This window comes from Oreochromis niloticus, linkage group LG18 (genome assembly GCF_001858045.2).
Source record: "Oreochromis niloticus isolate F11D_XX linkage group LG18, O_niloticus_UMD_NMBU, whole genome shotgun sequence".
NCBI lineage: Eukaryota > Metazoa > Chordata > Actinopteri > Cichliformes > Cichlidae > Oreochromis > Oreochromis niloticus.
Genome location: NC_031982.2, coordinates 6183723 through 6203291, shown reverse-complemented (window position 1 = coordinate 6203291; position 19569 = coordinate 6183723). Strand labels below are relative to the sequence as shown.

Below are 19569 nucleotides of genomic sequence, written 5' to 3'. Positions count from 1 at the left end.
TGTGTTCAGAGCAGCCAGGAACAATTTACTTATGTAGTCTGTGGGGACACAGAGACACACACACACACACACACACACACACACACACACACACACACACACACACACACACACAAGAGGGAGAAAGAGAGAGGGAGAGAGAGAGAGAGAGAGAGAGAGAGAGAGGGACAAACACACACTAACAGCAATTATCCTCCATCACCCACAAACTGAGGGGAAACCCAGCTGTTATCTTGGATAAATACGCTGCCATGCATGGCATGAATAAGCAACAAAGTGGTTAGAGAGAAAAAAGAAAGCATAACGACAGCACGGAGACTGGCTAGTTACATTCTAGAAAGATATCTAAAGGAGTCGGGGAGGAGAGGAAATAAGAACAAACGCAAACCAACAAGGAGAATCATGGGAAAGAGGTATGGCAACAACATTGCCCCGAGACCCTCTAATCTTTAATTCTGCTCTTCCTGAGGCCAGACACTGACGCCTGTTGGCTTAAACAGTCTGATTACAAGGGTACAAGACTCTTTACCTCTGACCTGGCTAGACTGGGACTTTTTAAAGTACTGTAGCGCCGAATCCTTTCAAATTCAGAAACACAGCAAGATGACACAAACCTAAACTGAAAGAGTTTTTACATTTTGTTACAAATCTGGAAATGCCTGAACTGCATGTTTGATCCAGCATCATCCCACATGCTATTTAAGGCACTCCTTATGTTAAACAAAAGATTACATCCCTGCTGTATTAGAGTATTTAGTTACCAGCAGTGCTAAAAGGTTTACTCACGCTCATTTTAGCTAAATGGTTTAGTAGCATTCAGGACTAATGAAGTCATTTGCATCAAGGTGACAGCCTAATGAGATAAGGCTGCTCCACATTTGACTGTTCTTGAGTAGATTATTGGCTGATTGCATATCTTTTGTGTGTATTCAGGATCAGATCTAATGAGGAACTTGAGCAGTAATGATGATCCGCTGATCCGTGATATCACAGTTGACGTTTTTATCAGTTTTTATTGTGGAGAAAATGGATCCAGCTCAGTAGTTACTGAAGGCTTGTGATTTCTGTGGAACTTTTGTGGTGTTTAAAAATCTTGGACACAATAAAAGGAAAAAAGTTAAAATTCTGAGAGAGAAAGTTTTAGCTACTTTCTGAAAAATGTGAAAATATTCAAACGATTTATAAAAGAAACTAATTGTATGGAGAGATTTCACAGTGAGTCTGATTAAAGAGTATAGGTTATGATTGAGTAACTAAATTGCTAACTTAAAGGCTGGCAGGTTTTATTTAACGTCATCTATAATCCTCGCATTTTTATTCATGTGGGATGGGAAGAACCGGTCTCACTTCTTTCCGTCTTAGTTTCAGGCTGATGTCTCTGAGCCTGTAACAGCAGCTGAGTGTCAGCTACCAATTCACTCAGTGCCTCGAGGCCAATTCACCCGTTCCACCTGTTGAGATTTCTTTTGTGTAAAGTCATGCCAATCAGAATCAGTAGATTTTATGACATGTGTTAAAAAATACAGAGTTTGTGGTATTTAATAAGATTATTGTTTATATGAAGATGTTATATGATTATTTCATTTTAAATCTATTGTGGTGGTGTTCAGAGCCAAAATTATATGTATTAAAAAAAAAACCTCACAGTCACTCCCAAAACAATTTAACTGTACCAGAAGCCAACACTGTAAAGTAATTCAGCAAATGTGTAAATAGGGAAAGATTCAGGAAAAGTCAGTGACAGTAAAACTAAAATAGTTTCTTTTTTAGAACAGGCTTTCCTCTGTGTTTTTAACTCCTGATACTTGTATCTACCTCAAGCATCTTCCTTGTATGTGAGACAGGAAGGCATCCAGGCTCTCAAGCTGTCCTCCAAGTTGTCTGCTGGCTTTGATACAGCTCACATATCAAAACCCAGATCAGAAACCACAGAGAACGTTACTCATCATTTATATACACATTTCACCCAGTAGTTACGAAGTTCAACTTTTTTAAACTGTGAGAGTTGCTTTCCCTTTGTGTCCTAAATGTCTTAGCTGGCTTTGTAGTGTGTTCCTTTACTAATCCAAGAAAATGATGGTTTTATTATTAGTTTTATTATCATTTAATCAGTATTGTTATATTAACATAGCTCCTGTGAACTACGTTTTAAAACATTTTGGTCTCTAAATGTTCATGTTGATTTTTTTTTTTAGGTTTATTTCCTTTTATGCTAAGATAAGAATATTCCTACAAGTCCTATAAGGATACTTAATTCATAATCATGATAATAATAAATGATAACTTTTTGACTTTTTGACTTTTATGGATCTTAAACAAAAAAAGCTTTTGTTCTCTTGCCAAAAAAACAGTTTATATCACTGCGTTTGGATTGGTGTTCAATTCACTTTCAGTTCAGTTTTATTTATACAGCGCCAAATCACAACAACAGTCGCCTCAAAGCGCTTTATATTGTAAGGTAGACCCTACAATAATACATACAGAGAAAAAACCAACAATCATATGACCCCCTATGAGCAAGCACTTTGGCGACAGTGGGAAGGAAAAACTCTCCTTAAACAGGAAGAAACCTCCCCAGGCTCAGGGAGGGGCGGGGCCATCTGCCGCGACCGGTTGGGGAGAGAGTATCTTTTTGTTATGCAGTGTTAAAAACTGGAGGCAACTTTGCAGTCGAATCACACCGTTAAACTCCATGAACCCATCCATCCATATTCTTAATCACTTATCTAATTCTGTGTCTCAGGCAGGATGGAGCCCATCCCAGCTGTCACAGAGTGAGGGTAAACTGAGCATCTTAAAACTGTTCACGCTTGTTGCTAATGATGTGATGAAACTGATATAAGCCAGTTCAGAGTGCTCAGCCATTGAAGGTGAGTGTCATGGTCTGTGAGTTTTGTTTTGAGTCTTTAGTTGAGATTTTTCAGTCCGGCCTCCTGATTAGAGCTTTTTGTGTTTCTTGAAGACTTTTACTTTGGCTTTATTACGCTTCCTAATTTTATGATTTATGACTGATTGATTTTGATGTCATTTCCACGATTATTTGAGCACGATGAGTGTTGTTAGTACACTGAGCTATTCATATTTATTAATATTACTGAGTGATTTGATGTATTGTGCTAACCTCCCTAGTATCTTTTTGTGATGCCCTTTTCTCTTTGTTCAGTGTTTACCTGTTGAGTTACTTCCTGTTTTATTTTGTTAGTTCCCTGTGTTGATATGATCAGTTTCAGCAATGTCTCATTATCATCATGTGTCTACTTCTTTTGATTACATCACGTGTGAGTGTTTAAGCCCTGCCTTTCACTTTAGTATTTGTCTGAGTGTCTGCTCCTCTCCTTTGTGTGTTTCCTGCCTGTGGTGGAGTCCTTTGGCTCTTATCTGTGGGTGAACTTTTGCTTTTCTCCAAATTTTGCATCAGCCACAATTTTGCATCACTTTTGTTTTCTTGTCCTGTGGGGTGATCGTGGCTCAAGAGTTGGCAGTTCGTCTTGTAATCGGAAGTTTGCCGGTTCGAGCCCCGACTCCGACAGTCTCGGGCGTTGTGTCCTTAGGCAAGACACTTCACCTGTTGCCTACTGGTGGTGGTCAGAGGGCCCGGTGGCGCCAGTGTCCGGCAGCCTCTCCTCTGTCAGTGCGCCCCAGGTCAGCTGTGGCTACAATGTAGCTTGCCATCACCAGTGTGTGAATGGGTGGATGACTGAATGTGTAAAGCGCTTTGGGGTCCATAGGAACTAAATAAAGCACTATACAAATACAGGCCTCTAATCAGTGGTTTGTGCCTATGTTGGTTATTTTGTTCATTAATTGTAATCTGTAAAATGTTAATTGTGATTTTGATTTTAGGTTGGATTACCCAATCCTAACTTGGGTCCTAATCCTGTAGTTCATGGTGATGAGATGAACAATGGATGGAAACAACCTGAGAGGCAGGGGGAGAAGTATGAGCAAGAACAGGAACTTCAGTTTAAATCTGAGCAACGGTGACATAGAAGGATTTTTCCTTCTATTTCTGCTTTTCCTTCAGTTTCTTTTTTTGCAGTTTTGTCAAACCACAGCGCTGCAGTGCTCATTAGCATTCATTATTTTAATTGCACGGTCTGAAAACATGATGTGGTTTTGAGCACAGGCAAAGTAGTTGAATGCAGTTTGAAATCTTTCAGATTTAAAGTTTTTACAGTTTTTAAAATAGCATGAAAGGTTTCAGGAAATGTAATGGGAAAGACATTCCACAGCATGCCGGTGTAGTTATGTCTGCATCTTGTAACACTGCAGTGTTAACAAAGCCAATTCACACAGGTGTACAAACGCCTGCCAGGTCCTCTTTCTAGCATGATGACAGACACTCACCAGGTGAAAATAATAACAGCTACACTACAGCTACATTTTTGCTGTTGGTAAAATAATAAATTGCATTTGGTAAAATATTGGAATAAAGAAGTTACATGAAAAAGTGCAAAACGAGAAGATGGTGTAGTGTTGCTGTTGCTGCATACGTGATATGTTTAGGTGCAATCACTGTGCTCTTGGGCAATAAGCGATAGTTCATCCAGTTTGCCTGTCCCACTTAGCTCGTCTTTCTGTGGCTAAGCTGTGTTACTTTCCTGTCCAGCATTGATACTCTAGCCGGAGATGTGACAAAGGGACAAAATTTCACCCATTGTTATGTTCTTGAAAGAGGCATAAGGAAAACATATGATGCTTAAAATTACTGGTTATTATTTGACACATCATGGTGTTGATTTCGTTTGAGAGAGTATTAGATTACAAGATGCTGATCCACTGTTCGTGTAACAGTTTCATTTTCACACCAGCACTTTTTCTGCTCTGACACGAGGCATCAGAAACCAAATTTGTGGGTTTGTGTTTTCACCAGAAATGATTCATTCAACCTGATCAGCTTCAGTGTGATGGATGTCAAGTGATGTAGTGAGAACTGAAAAAATTCAGGTCTTTGCCTTCTGTCACGGGCAGTGGAGAAGCTAAATAAAGCTAGTGCTCCACAAGGGTGAGTGAGAGGCCAAAGGGTGATGCATTGTGTGTAACTTTGTGTATTCAATGTCAGTATAGTGTCTCATGGTACCGTGCTGATTTTGTTTCCCAGTGGGGCCACCCATGCAGACCATAAATCTGTGAGGAAAGAATTTTGTCACTGCAGGACTCTGGTTGGTACATTAGAGTTTTGACAAAAACCAAACAGTGCTGTGCTTGTTTTTAGCTATACTAGTATAGCTAAAAACAAGCACATAGCAGTGCGGCTATGTTATTAGTAATACTGGTCTATCAGGCCACTTCCTTGGTGCGTACTAAAATGATGGCAAAAGAATTGGGACTCTTAATCTTGGAATTCATTTTTTTTCAGTCCCATTGCCACAGGTGTATAAAATCAAGGACCTAGCCATGCAGCCTGCCTTTACAAAGGTTTATTAAAGCGCGGGTCATCCTAAAGAGTCGAATGAATTCGAGAGTGGTACAGTTATGGGATTCCTCTGTTATAAGAAGTCAGTCTGTGAATTTCTTTCTTTTCTAGATATTCAGCACTCAGCTCTAAGTAGTACTAAGAAGTGTTTAGGAACTATAGAAACTCAGCCATGAAGATCACATAATGTTACAGTGGAGTCTTGAGTCGTGCTGAGGCACATAGAGCCGAAAAGTTACAGAGGCTCTGCTGACTCAGTAAAGAAATGGTGCTCTCGGAGCTACATGGCATGGGTTTCCATGGCTGAATAGCTCCTGTAGTTATAATGTGTAGGCTGCCCAGTACTTGCGTCCATATTCTATATCAGTTCTGTTGGCTTTATGATTGTTCAAGATGTTCACAGTCCCAAGAGGATAACATTTGTTAATCGTTAAATTCCTCAAAATATGCTTATTGTGGCATTATAAGGCTGATCGGGAAACTATGTTCAGTTCAATTCAATTTCATTTATATATCAATCAATTCATACCAACAGTTGCCTCAAGGTGATTTAAATTGCAAGTTAAAGACCCTACAATGAAAACCCAACAGTCAGACGACCCCCTGTGAGCAAGCAGGAAGAACCAGGCTCGGGGAGGGGCAGTTGTTCTCAGTGGCTGGTTGGGGGTGGGGGGAAAGAGGAGAGCTAATGACTTTGGTGATCCCCTGACTTCTCGTATCATAACCAGGATTACATTTAAACACTGACCATATAGACATTAATTTTTGTACCAACATTCAAGATTTCCTGAGAATGAATCCAAATGACTGTGGTGAGTTTTTGAGAGGTTTCTCCTCTGACATCTCCAGAAGAATGGTAATGGATATTTTAGCTGAAATGTCTTCACATCTGTGGATGGTTTGCAATGAGTAATAAAAAGAGGCTGAACACAGAGCATTTTAACTGTTAAAGAGTCACTGACATGTATTTAAAAAACTATAAACAAACCCAAACCCCAGTGGTCTTTCGTGCATTTAGAGCACAGTAACTCTAAAACTACAGCATCTCAGAAGGATGCAGGAAAACTACTAAATGCATTTATTGCTTCTGGGTGGAACTACTGTAATTCACTGTTATCAGTTTGATATAAAAGTTTCATAAAACAGCTTCAGTTGTTCCTGAATGTTTGAAAGAGAGAGCATATTTCTCCCATACTGGCTTCTCTTCACTGGCTACCTGTTAGATCCAGAAAATGAATGAAAAATCCTTCTCCACACATACAAGGCTCCCTCTTATCTTCACTTTATAGTACCATAACACTCCAATATAGCGGTTCAGTCTCAAACTGCTGGTTTACTTGTGGTTCCCAGAGTTCCTCCAAGTAGAATGGGAGGCAGAGCCTTCAGCTTTCATCTCCCTCTTCTGTGGAACCAGCTCCCAGTGTGGATTTGGGAGACAGATGCCCTCTCTTCTCTCAAGATGAGGCTTACAATCTTAAAAGTAGAATATAGTGCTTATAGTTGGGGCTGGATCAGATAACCCCGAACCATCCAATAGTTATGCTGCTGTAGGTTTAGGCTGCTGTGGGACTTCCTGTGATCCACTCTGATGCAATGTGATGCATCGCTCTGCTTTGTCTTTCTCTCTTTCCCCTCACCCGCAGCAGATGGCTGCCACTCCCTGAGGCTGGATCTGCTGGAGGTTTCTTCCTGTTAAAAGAGAGTTCTCCCTTCCCACTGTTGCCAAGTGCTTGCTCATAGGAGTTGGTCTGATTGTTGGGGTTTCTCTCTAACATGGCAGGGTCTTTATGTTACATATAAAACACCTTGAGGTTTTTAGGCAAGAGTTGTTGGATTGAGAAACAGAGCAAGGTCTCTAAAGATCAGCAGGTCTTTGGTGATATATCTTTATCTTTACAGATGCCTTCAGTGGACTGTGACCATCACTGAGATGATTTCAAATGCACATTTTCATTGAAACCAAAGACCTGAAAACAAATAGTCAGTGAAGTTGATGTTTTTACTTGCAAACAGAAATAGTCAACCTACTTCTTTGATGAATGTGTTTGGAAATAAGATGGATGGGAAATATTTGAAGTATTTGAATACAAGTAATTGGGCAATCCAGTGTTTATGACAAACTTACTGTTTGAAGTTACTAAAATGTTATGGTTACTTAGCCTCAGGGACAATAGACACATACATGACATAGCAGAGAAGCTATTGAGCAACAGCTGGTGAGCGTGACATGCTTTGATTGTGGGTTATGTGGTAATTTTGAAGAAGAAAAGTGACACACTTTTCTGTGACAGAACTGTCTGCGTTTCCTCACCTGATCTATATCAGATAGCTGTTATTAAAATCTGATGTTTGAGACAGTGGAATCATGATTGTCTGATAATCTGGTAACATTACTGTAAAACCCAGTAAAAATGAATCCAACAAACTTGCCACTGTCTCTGTTTCCCCTCAGAGCCGGCAACTGAGCGCTCTGAAAGCCAGAAGACAGACACAAGAGCAAATAATTACCTTTCCCAGGTAGCTGCACTGATTGTCGGGGGCTAGTGGATGAGTGAAGAGGTCCCTCAATGTATGTGTGTGTGTGTGTGTCTGAACATGGCATGTCCTTTTGACCTTGCAGCACTGCAGACACACACAGAGAGACGGTTTTGTGTCCCCAGACAAGAGGCCTGCTTTCACCTGAGCAGGCTCAGCCAATTACCCCCACCCGCACCCCCGCGCCACCAACGGAGACAAAGGGGAGCCGAGTAGGATGAGTGACCGGGACCAGGCTGGGAGGCTCTTCATTAGCGGAGGAGGGGTCAGGTGTGTACATCTGTGAGTACAGAGAGGGAGGAATTTCTGAAAGGAGCTGAAACTTTACAGAACTTAAAAGGACATACTTATTAATGTTTTTTTTCATTTAATTAAAAGTAATAAAAGCGCCCAAGCATTTAATGACATTCCTCTATGCCTTCGGGTGCGTGAACATGTTCGGGCACGGCCTCAAGCACTCGCATTGAACGGCTTTACTCACAGATCTGGCATTGTTGTAGGTGTCAGCTGGCTTCAGATCACATTGTGCGATTTCATACCAAAATCGGGCAGAGAATCCAGATCCCTCCTCAGTGGTGTGTGTGTGGCTGTGATTGTGAAATCATGTGAATACTCTAACACCTAACCCCGAAACTGGTATTAAATCTGCTTGTTTTTGATCTCACGCAAACATTTATGTGGACGGCGCCCACGCCCGCATGCACGGTGCTCACACTTTTCCTCGTAGACAGAAATAAAAATGTATATTTTGATGAAAAATCTAGTGCAGTAACTTTTCATCTTTTATCCAATGTCAGTCCTTACTTTCGTGATTCTTGAAAGCTCGAAAGCTTGACGCAAGCAATCGTTCACGCGATGCCAGCAATGCTGTGACTTCTATCCAAGAAAAACATTGCGAAAGACTTTCACATCATCAGTTAAGGAGTGCAGGATTGGCAGGTTTGCATTTATTTGTGCAAACCTGCCAATGAAATGTTATATTAAAGATCAATTAAAAAAACAAAAACAAACAGTGACTTAGCCAAATTACAAGTGATAGGGAACACTGTTTGGAGTACTGTTTATGCTGTTACTCCCAAATCAATTAATTTAATTTCTGCTGTGATCTTGAGACAAAAGATCACATCTGACGGCACCGCTGAGGCGCAGCAGTGTTTTCATGCAGGCATACAGCGTGTGATTCCCTGTGGAAAGAGGGATTTACCTTATATCCACCTAAAAATAGCAATGGACAAATATTACTTTGATCTCAGCATCTTTTTGCTCCCTGACTTGAGCCTTTAAGGCAGCATCTGAAACATTATCTAAAGGATGAACTTTAGGAACTTTGCTGTCATTGCATAACATCCTGACATTGTGGTTTTAACAGCACTATGTTTATTTAACAGCTGTGTTTTGGGGGGCTTTTTTGTTTTGTTTTTTTACACATGACAAAAATTTAAGTTGAACAGATGAAACATTAAAGTAGAATATCCTTTACATAGACGCCAGACCATTGAGAAGCATTGTTTCAGTATCATACTGTAGTATCCCAAAGAGTTGATTCTGTTCTGTGTTTTGAGTGGGAGAAACGTTTCCTCGCTCATCCAATTGACGAAACGTTTTTCCCACACAATCAGCTTTTTCAGATTTCCTTACCTGGATATTTGAGCATGCATCAAGCCACTGTAGTAAAATGGTAACACTGTTAATAATGACTACTTAGTAAAATTTAGGTGCTCACATCTCTAAATCGTTGTTATTATGTTTTACTTTCAGACTTTCAGAAACAACAGCCCAAACCTTCATCAAAACACTTTTTATGACACAAGGTGGCAAACTGCCAATCAGTTTTTGTGCCTGTCTTTTCTTTTTTTTTCTTTCCTCAGGTGAAGTGTTTCGTTATCTATCCTCTTGTGTCTGTTTTATGTTGTCAGTATGCATTGTGATGCACAGTACATTAAACCTGCCGGGCCTTTGAAATTGCTGTCACGAAGATATGGTTGCAGTTATTGAAGCCATTATAAGATTAAAGGACCGAACAGCCGCAGGGCCCCCGATCAACGAGAGCAAGTCCTACCTTCTTGCAAGGAGGGATCCTGACACGCACCCAGTCTCTCTCTCTCACACACACATGCAAAGATACCTAAATGCAGAGTAATGCATAAAGGCATGCATCTCTGTGTTTGTGTTGGGATGCACACATATACCATGGAAGAAAAGTGCCTAAAGAAAAGGCAAAATCAAGTCAAGTCTCAAGTTAGTAATCAAAAAGTAAGCATTTTTTTAATTGTATTAAAAAATTAAAGAATATTATTGTGTAGAACAAGAACCTCAGTCATCTGAGTTAAAGTCCTGCATGTGTCTCGGCTCATATGCTTTGTATTTTAAAATATGCTGTAATAAAGAGCCTGACGCTGGTTTTGGTCCACCACAAAATTCTGGATCCTTTTGTTTAAAGGTTCTGGACTCCACTAGTCCCGCAAAATGTTCCTCACCCTTTGGTGTTTTGGTGACGGTTGATCTTTATTAACCCTTATTCAGGTTTTTTTCTCTCTCATTTGTAACCTGCCTGCACTTGCATCTTTATATTGTATGTGGGGAGGAGGAGGCTGCGAGCAGAAGAACAGGACCAGCTGCTGGCTGAAAGCCTCGGTATTTGTCTTGCAGCCATCTCTGAGGAATTTTTGGAACTGCACATCACCACCCTTTTCACTGTCCCCCTCCACTGTCCCCCCTGTAGTGTCACTTTTGTCTGATGACTTATCCAACACTTACTGTGGTGCAATTATGCACACATGAAATGCTAGGAAAGCATGTGTATGAATAAAATATTATTAGATGCAATCCCAACGAGTAGAAAGGGTGTTTCACATTCTGGTAGACAGTCGGCATGTACCTCATGTGACGTGTACATGCATCTTTATAGTTGTTAATGGCACAGAGCCATGGCTGCTGGAGTGTTTGCTCCCTCCAAGTCTAGACTGTTTTATGGGGAAAGCTTTTTGATCGCATTTAGTGCTATTTTTCCTCTCTTACAGAAAGCAGCTCCCATACCTCCCATCGTTGTGTTTGCCATGAGGAAATTGAAATTTCAGACTTATGTGCACTGTCATTGAGGGAAAGCATGTACCCACTTCATGAAAAAGAGACTTGCTTTGTGGAGTCATCTTCTGGTATCTGAGCTCATTTATCTGTTTGTTTTTCTCTGAAAAGCCAGCTGTTTAGTCTTAATTTGTCATTATATATGGTTAATGGTGTAATTTCCTACAGACAGGCTAAATCCTCTCTGCCTCTGTGAACTTCCCTGAGAACCCTCAGGTGGTCTTTGGATGTTTTCCGCAGGGCTTAGCTGCCACGCATCCATCTTTTGGCTTTTCAAATGAGGCTGACAAGTTTTCTCTCCCTCTAATTTATCATCATATGTGCCCGCTGACTTTGCTAAATCACTCACCCCTGCTCTCCTGTCACATGCAGAGGGCTAATGGGGTCCACTTGAGATAACTGTTGTTTGACCAGGTCTGTCTCATACCTCAGTTTTAACAAGCAGAGCACCCAAAACAAATTTGAACAAAGAGGTTACCCGCACTACGACATACCTGCACAATGCTTCCCAGAAACAAGCACAGAATCATAATTAATTATCGGTAACATTTCTGCATTTTTTCTGCTACAATATTGAACTTTCAATAGTAAAGTTTCTGGGTTTGCCCATGTTTTCCATATTCGACTTTCAAGATCTTTGTGATCTTTGTGGTAGCGTTTAGCAGTTCCTTAGCTGTCAGTTTATAGATTTAAATTCTTACTCTCTTCAAAATCTATTAATATCTTTATAGTCTAATTTTACTATATTCATTTATTTCTATACAAACAAGAGCTGTTTTGTCTTCTTTGATGAAGTGATGTTCTGTGAATGTACGCAAAGATTTTTTCTAAAAGTTGTCTCTTAATTAGTTAGCTTTTAAATATTTATTTATTTAAATTTCTGGTTGCAGTTCTCCTGTCTCCCACAGCCGCACTGCTTCCATCAAACACCGTGACGTCACAGTTAGCGCATGCTACGAGAGGAAGATAAGGTTTAGAAGGTTTCTGCTTGTGAGCAGATGCTCTGTCATGTTTTCTAAGAATCGTATGTGCTGATGTGCTATCGCCTCATCCATGAGGTGCACGTAGAGGGCTGGACAGTTCCTCACAGCTCTTATCACACTCTGACCTCTTGTGTGTCCGTTAGAGAGAAGGCGCTATCTCACCTAGCCCTCTATTCTGTCCAGCCTGTCCACCACAGATTAGTGGAGATAACTTTCAAAGGACTCCGCTTTACAAATGTTCTTCCGTACTCAGTCGGCCTTTTGGTTGCTGGAATTTTAGTTTTATTTGTGCGCTGCTTGGTTTTGTTCTACTCTTCTGCTTCTTTCTTTAGATTTCCACAGCTCAGTTTTGCGCTTCACCCGAAGCTTCCTGTCATTAGAGGGAATTCTCTGAAAGATTTAAGTTTTTGAAAATATGGTCATATCACAAGATTTGAACATAAAAGTGACTATTGTCTTTCTCCTGTGAGCAAATGTTTCACTTGTCATTATTAGGGTTTTGCTTTCTTGTAATTGTAAAGGGTTTTTTTTTTAAACTGAGAGTTCAGTTTTGAAGATGATAGTGAGTCTCCAAAACTTTGGAGAGTAGTTAGGATGGTGGTTATTGTGATTAGCAAACTGCTGCAACTTTGTGTCAATTCTTAGTTACTTCCTTTCTTACTTGTCTACTTAATTTGGCTGCTAAACCAAATTAAATTATATTTTACACTTGAGTTCTCTTGGACACGTTCCTGTCACTTTGATGAAATGATTTGTAACGCAGTATGTGCGTGGACATGTCTAATTGTTTTGGCTACACATGCAGGCTGTTTGTCACAATCAATCTCGTGATTCCAAATGAATGTCTCAGAGTAATTATGCTGCCTTGCCCAGTGTTCAAAGGTGTAGCTGCACAATGATGGCTCTAATGAAATCGTTTAATACCTTTTAACATTTTGGGATTTGTCTGGTGTTTAATCAGCCACTTGTAGCAACACCTAAGAACAAGACTAACAATAAAGGAAGAAATGCGCATCATTTGCCTGATCTGACTGCTTAAAAATGTATGCGTGCATAAAGGAAACAGCACTGTAGTGTTAATCAGTACAGTGTAGAGAAGAGTGAGCCAAAAAAACTGTTTATGGTGCTTGTTTCAATGTGGTAAATTCAATTTTTTAAGTTTCTTAATTTTTTACAGCAATTGCTGAGTTTTATTAGACTGACTGTATGAATCTTTGAAGAAGGAATTGTAAGAAAGAGAATGAGCTGTCTAGTTAATTAGAAATGTACTGTAGTATATTATTAGATAACAAGCTCAAATCATTCATGTCTGTTCATTTACACACCAGCTCGAGCAATTATCCATTATCTACTCCTACATAATGTTTGTGTAATCAAAGTAACATCTGTCAGGCTGCTCCTGATTTTTACTGCACTGCAAAATTCTTAAAGAATGTTTAAAAGAAAACAAAATGAATATATAGAAAATACAATACTATTCAATACATATATACAACATACTGGGCAAAGAGTGAGCTGCTTTGCCAGAGGAGCACTCTGCTCTGAGTGCTTCTTGTGAGGCATGTCTTTACTACACGGGGAAGAGCATGCAAAGGTGTGAGAAATAGTGCACAGCTATGTGCTAAATAAACTGCATTTGTCTTATTTGTTTATATACTTATTTAATCATTTATTTTCTTAATCCTGCTGAGATATACAGGGCACTTATTTTATCGACAGTGGGGTCTGGCTCGCTTTGTGGTCTTTGATGTTATTTTCAAGCAATGTACTGCAACTCTCTTGCACACCCACACACTAATAGTGACAACCATCTTTGCCAGTTCAACGGTGCGTACCTCACATCATGAGCAAACCACACATTTTGCTAAAAAGCACATTGCCAGTGTTGTGTTCTTTTCTTTTTTTTCCCTATTCTTTTTTTCTTCCATTCTATTGGTTGGGTCCTGAAATGGCGCCGATGGTTTGCTGATAGCGTCGCTTGTTGCAACCACATGAAGGGAAAAAAACCGACAGCCAATTATACCATTAGCGGCGAAGGAACACAACATCTTAACAGCATATTAGAATGATACACACAAAAAGATATTAGCAGTCTCACAAGCTTTTGCACCTGCACAAAGACTCACAAAGTGTTCTCATGTTTTTAAAGGAGCCGTCACTTCATTTAAAGACATTTAGATGACAGCCGCTCACAGAATTACTGGTCAACAAAAAAACTGGTCTTTATACCAAACAAGGATTGAAGATTTCTTCTGAGGTCACTGCGGCACTGTTACGTTACCTTTCATAACTTAAATTACAACACAGTTTTCTCTCACAATCTGTGACTCTTCATTGGATGAATGCCTACCCCGTTTTATCTCATCTATCTCATTTCCTCTGTCAGTGATGAGTCATCCAGCATGTGGAAAGTCACCATTTTCAGTAAATATCCCAAGTACAAAATAGGAAAAGAATGATACAAACATGAATTTTCTTGCACAGTGTGTTAGCTTACAAAGAGCTTTCTAAGAAGATAAATCAGGCTTGCCTTAAATATACTGGAAATGAACCACTGTAACAGGATATGGACTGAACCTAGTTGCAGAACTCTCACAAGATGGGGTGGCTGTATTACCGTCTGTTTGTCTGAATGCATCTTTGCGTAAAATCTGCCCTTATGCTTAGGAAATTGCATGACTGATACAACTCACCAGAAATTTGTTTAGCTTTAGCAATTTCTTTGTCATGGAGAGAAATAAAATAAAAGGAGGGTCCAAACATATAATCAGAGATGGGCAGTAACGCGTTACTGTAATCCGATTACTTTTTTCAAGTAACGAGTAAAGTAAGGGATTACTATTGCAAAAAAAGGTAATTAGATTACTGTTACTTTCCCGTAACCACGCTGCGTTACTGCGTTACTAAAACCGTGATTTTTTTTGCGAGAGTGTCTCATGACAGTGACGTAAGCGAGTGCGACATTCGTGACAACAGCTGTGTGCAGATCAACAATGGATAATATATCGAGTGCGGGAGAGAGTATGAGCGTCCAGCGTTTAAAGCGTGGAAGTACTGACCTTACTTTGAGTTTGATTCGGTAAAAAGTGACAAAAACATTAGCGTCTGCTGTTCACTGCATGGGAAGAAAACTTCTTTTTACAGTGAAAAAAACCCTTAACTTCCGAGCAAGCGCCGAGTGCGCTACCACGTAATGGGAGATTCACAGACAAACTCGCGGATTCTTCCACTGACCGCTGCGGCACACCTGCACCAGGGCAAACATCCGCCTGCTAGACAGGTGAAAACAGAGCAACAGGACTGCTGAGTCTTTGATATTATTTATTTTCTGCTGTGTTTCACTTGCATTTATTTGAAAGACTGAGTGTAAACACAAAAAATATTTTATTTTATGTGCTGGAATGTGCAGAAAATAGGTTTAAATGTTAAACAAATTTCTTCCAGTCAGAGAATGTTGCATATAATTAAATTTTTGCTTGATGCATAAAGTTAAAAGATTAAAACTAATAAAACAAGTTTTAAAAAGAGACGTTTCCATTTGATTACATTTTGTATGATGAATTAAGCAGAAAAAGTAGAACTGGGCTGAAAGATCTATCGCTTTATCGCCTATTCAAGTTGTAAATCGTTCTTTTAAAAAGTAACTAAGTAATTAATTACTTTTGAAAATAAGTAATCAGTAAAGTAACGGGATTACTTTTTGGGGGAAGTAATCAGTAATTAGTTACTGATTACTTTTTTCAAGTAACTTGACCAACACTGCATATAATCCATCTAATATCAGAATATCAAAAATAATAAAAAAGGTCTTTTACTTAGGCATCTGTGCCCAGCCATGCACTTTATGGATGCAGTTTGCTAATGTTGTCACTATATTTTAGTGGATGATAGCATGTGGTATGAAAAATCAGCCCTTTCTTGTGGCAGGGTAGGGTGGTTATCTGTGACAGCTAACAGGTTCAATGACCGCCTCTCCTCCACAGCTTCAGAAATGTTCAATTTGCAGCCAGTCACAAAGTCAGTCCTTTTAATCAGTTTATTCAGTGTTCCAGTTCAGCCTGGACACCCAGGTCCTACCTCACACTACCACAACCATGTCCCATAATACACATGGGTCGTCCATCTGATTCAAATTCAGAAGCAGAAGATTCCTCCCAGACCGCTCTACAAAACCACACAACAGAGTTCTCCTCCCCCTGCCCATTGCTAACACATCAAACATCTGCAGGATCAACAATGCATTTCTGCAGGTGTCATCACTCGCAGCCCCTTCAGCATAAACACATTCAGTGTAAATGAATTGTGTCTATAAGGAACAACTCTCATATGCAGTAGCTAAAGCAGCGTCATCAGCGTATCTGACATGTCTGTCTGTGCTCTTCATTGACCTTAGCCACATTAAATCATCTCTGTAACAAACTTACACTGGAGTATAAATGATAGATATTTTATGTATATAGATAACTAAATACTACGATTAAAGGTTTACAGTTTTGTTTTCATTTTCAGCTTTACTGTACTTCTAGTGTAGTTTACTTCCACATCATTGACAAGATAAAGCACATACTGTACGGGTCAGGCTGGGGGACTCTTTGTTTTTATTAGTGCTGTCCGCGTTAATCTCGTTAAAATGACGTTAACGGCATAACCGCATTAATGCAGCAAATCTATGTTAGTGAGTTACCGCGGATCGCCCTGTGCGTGGGGCTGGACAGCGTCAACACGTTAACGAGCTAACCATGCTAATGCGTTGACAGCATTCAGCCCCACACACTGATGATCCGCGCTAACTCGCTAATGGAGATTTGCAGCGTTAATGTGGTTATGACGTTAACGTCATTTTAACGAGATTAACGCTGACAGCACTAGTTTTTATGTCTTTATACAACAAATGAAATGAAATCCCGAGTCCTTGATCTGGAAAGTAATTCCATATTTGGTATCTTGGAAACATAATAAACAACTACCTGTAGATGGATGACTCATTCAGTAGCAATGCTGCTTGCATAAGAAAGGTCCTACTGTTTCACGGTGTTTTCTCTGTTTTCTCTGAAGACCTAAAGATTATGTAAAACCCTGCAATGCATTTAGGTGTAGATGTGAGTTTGAGAGTGATTTTTGGCGTGTTCACTGGTGAGCTGTCCAGCACGTTTTCCCTCCCTTTTACTCAGTGCGTTGCAGGGACGGGCTCAGTCATAAATTTTCCATGTTGGTGGAGAAAATCAACAAACAAATAGATAGTGAGGATTAAAGAATAATGCATGACAAACTGACAGGGATGTCACTCTTATTCAGAAAAGCTTGACTGACCTGTTCTTATTTCCGGGGCGTTAAAAACTACTGTTTTGTGAGATTTGGCGTGTCAGCATTTACGCCCATCCTCTGATGCAACTAGTTATGGCTACAGTGATGCTTAAGTAATTCATACAAGCCAAAACCATAATTTATGACCATATAGTTTAAAAGTACCTAAAAATAACCAAGTGTTTTTACATGTTCAGACCTACTGATAGAATGGAAATAGTGAGTAAAATTAAATTGCTTATGACCTAAGGTACTGTTACCTCTCTAGCCCGTTAAATGGGATTTTTAACCAAGTGCAACCAAGTTTTTTACTGTCCCAAGGTAACAAAACAGCAGGCGCCATCACACACTGTCGAAAGTGCACTATATTGTGGTTAAACTACAAATATTATGTTTAGCATCAGCATTGACCCAGCGTACCTCAACATGCACAATGATATATATTAAACTATCAGATGTTCCACAAGGTGTTTGAAATCGAAATCAACTACAAAATGACTTAATGCTTTAATAAGAGAGGCAAAGCCAGGATGCAGGAACAACAATTGAAAGAAAACGTAAAGATAATACTTTTATATTAACATTGGATCAAACGTCAGCATATAATGGGAAATGCGTAGCTGTAACTCCACTGTTTTGGATCAGTTTTTGCTGTTGTTATGGCAACCCATTGTACACTAACTGGTGCTCTGCCCAGCAGCAAACACATGTCTGGACACAACTGAATATTTATCAGATTTACCTTACACACCTTATAATCAGTATACAGCTGCACACACCACAGGAATAAAACTAATGGCTCAAGCTTAAAATCATTTACCAGAGCAGCAGGAATATTTCAAGTTAAAAACAAAAAACACACAAATAAAGGATCACATAGGGTTTTTTTTTCTTTTTTTTAAGAATCTCTATAGTGAAAACTATTCAGTCTGAAAGCTAGCTAGTTGGACAAAAACAGAGAGAGAGAAATGTTTTGACTAATCCACAGTTAAATCTTGAATTAACTGTGATTAACCACATTTTTTTTTGAAAGATGAGTTCAGTTTCACTTGGTCACACCTTTGGATAGTAAAAGTCACACTACTGCCAGACCTGTTGAATCAAGAACTCACTTAAATACAATTTGTCTTAACAACATCTTTGGCCTGCTGCCAATTATTATTTAATAATTAATTCCAGGAGAGCATCAAAAATTCATCAAAGAGGTCAAAAAAGAACCCAGAACAATCACTTCTGTCGGTTAAGGCCTCAGTGTGTGTGATTTAAAAAGATCTGTAGAATGAAAAGGCACAAGTTGAACCGTTTTGAAAGATTTGTACTCTGTTATATCTGGGGTAAAACTAATAGGATTTAATAAAAAGTGCATCATGCCAACAGTCAAACATGGTGGTTGTAGAGCGATGGTATGGGGCTGCTTTGATTGAGCTATGACTTTCTGCTCTCTATCAGAAAATCCTGAAGGAGAATGTCCAGCCATCAGTTTGTGCACTGAAGTTCAAGCTCACTTGGGTAATGCAACAAAGCAGTGACCGAAAAAAATCAGCAAGTCCACCTCTGAGTGGCTCAAAAACAGAAGAAAAAAGAAAAAGAAAATGAAGATTTTTGTGTCCAGACTTAAACCAAATTGAGATGTCCTGGCATGACCTTAAGCCTCCAGTTTTGTGCACCCCCACCCCCTTACTTTAGTGTTCCCGGTCAAAATTGACCAGTCAGTTTTAACAGCTCTTAAATTAGCATAACAAACATTTTTCACCACCAAATTCAGTTCAGTAGGCAGTTCAGTGGGTCGTTCAGAGGGTCGTTCAGGGGGTCTTTCAGTGGGTCTTTCATTTGCTCATTTAGTGGGCCACTCAGGGGTCAGGGCCAATGGGGGGAGGGGGGGGGGGGGGGCTTGAGGGGATTCCCATTCATTTCCTATGGTGGTCACTTTTGACTGGGAACAACACAGATGTAACAAGGTTGATTAAAACACTCAAACTCAAACAGGGGACGTAAAGCCGGGTAGGTTTGTATAGCTTTCTTCTCTTAATAAAGGAAATCATCATTTAAAAACTATTGTATTTATTCAAGTTATCTTTGTCTAATATTAAAATTAGTTTGATGATCTGAAAGATGTGAGTGTGACAAATACAAAAAATAAGAAATCAGAAGGAGGCAAATACACTTTCACAGCTCTGTAGGCTGTTGTGTCCAGAACCTTTCTCTGGTTTTACACTTCAGGGCATAAGACAAATGGGACTCACTGGT

The 19569-nt window shown here is 39.6% G+C and overlaps 1 long non-coding RNA gene across 2 annotated transcripts in view; it reads left to right on the top strand.

The window, feature by feature from the left end:
* The window catches only part of LOC102077163 (uncharacterized), a 60190-nt gene that overhangs the window by 26160 nt on the left and 14461 nt on the right, over positions 1-19569 (top strand). The window contains exons 2-4 of one of the 2 annotated variants that reach the window (XR_001222982.3): positions 7869-7933; positions 8037-8221; positions 9710-10351. This is a non-coding gene — a long non-coding RNA (uncharacterized LOC102077163). Of the gene's footprint in view, positions 1-7868; positions 7934-8036; positions 8222-9709; positions 10352-19569 lie in introns of those variants that run through there. The other variant, XR_269997.4, reaches the window with a different exon arrangement.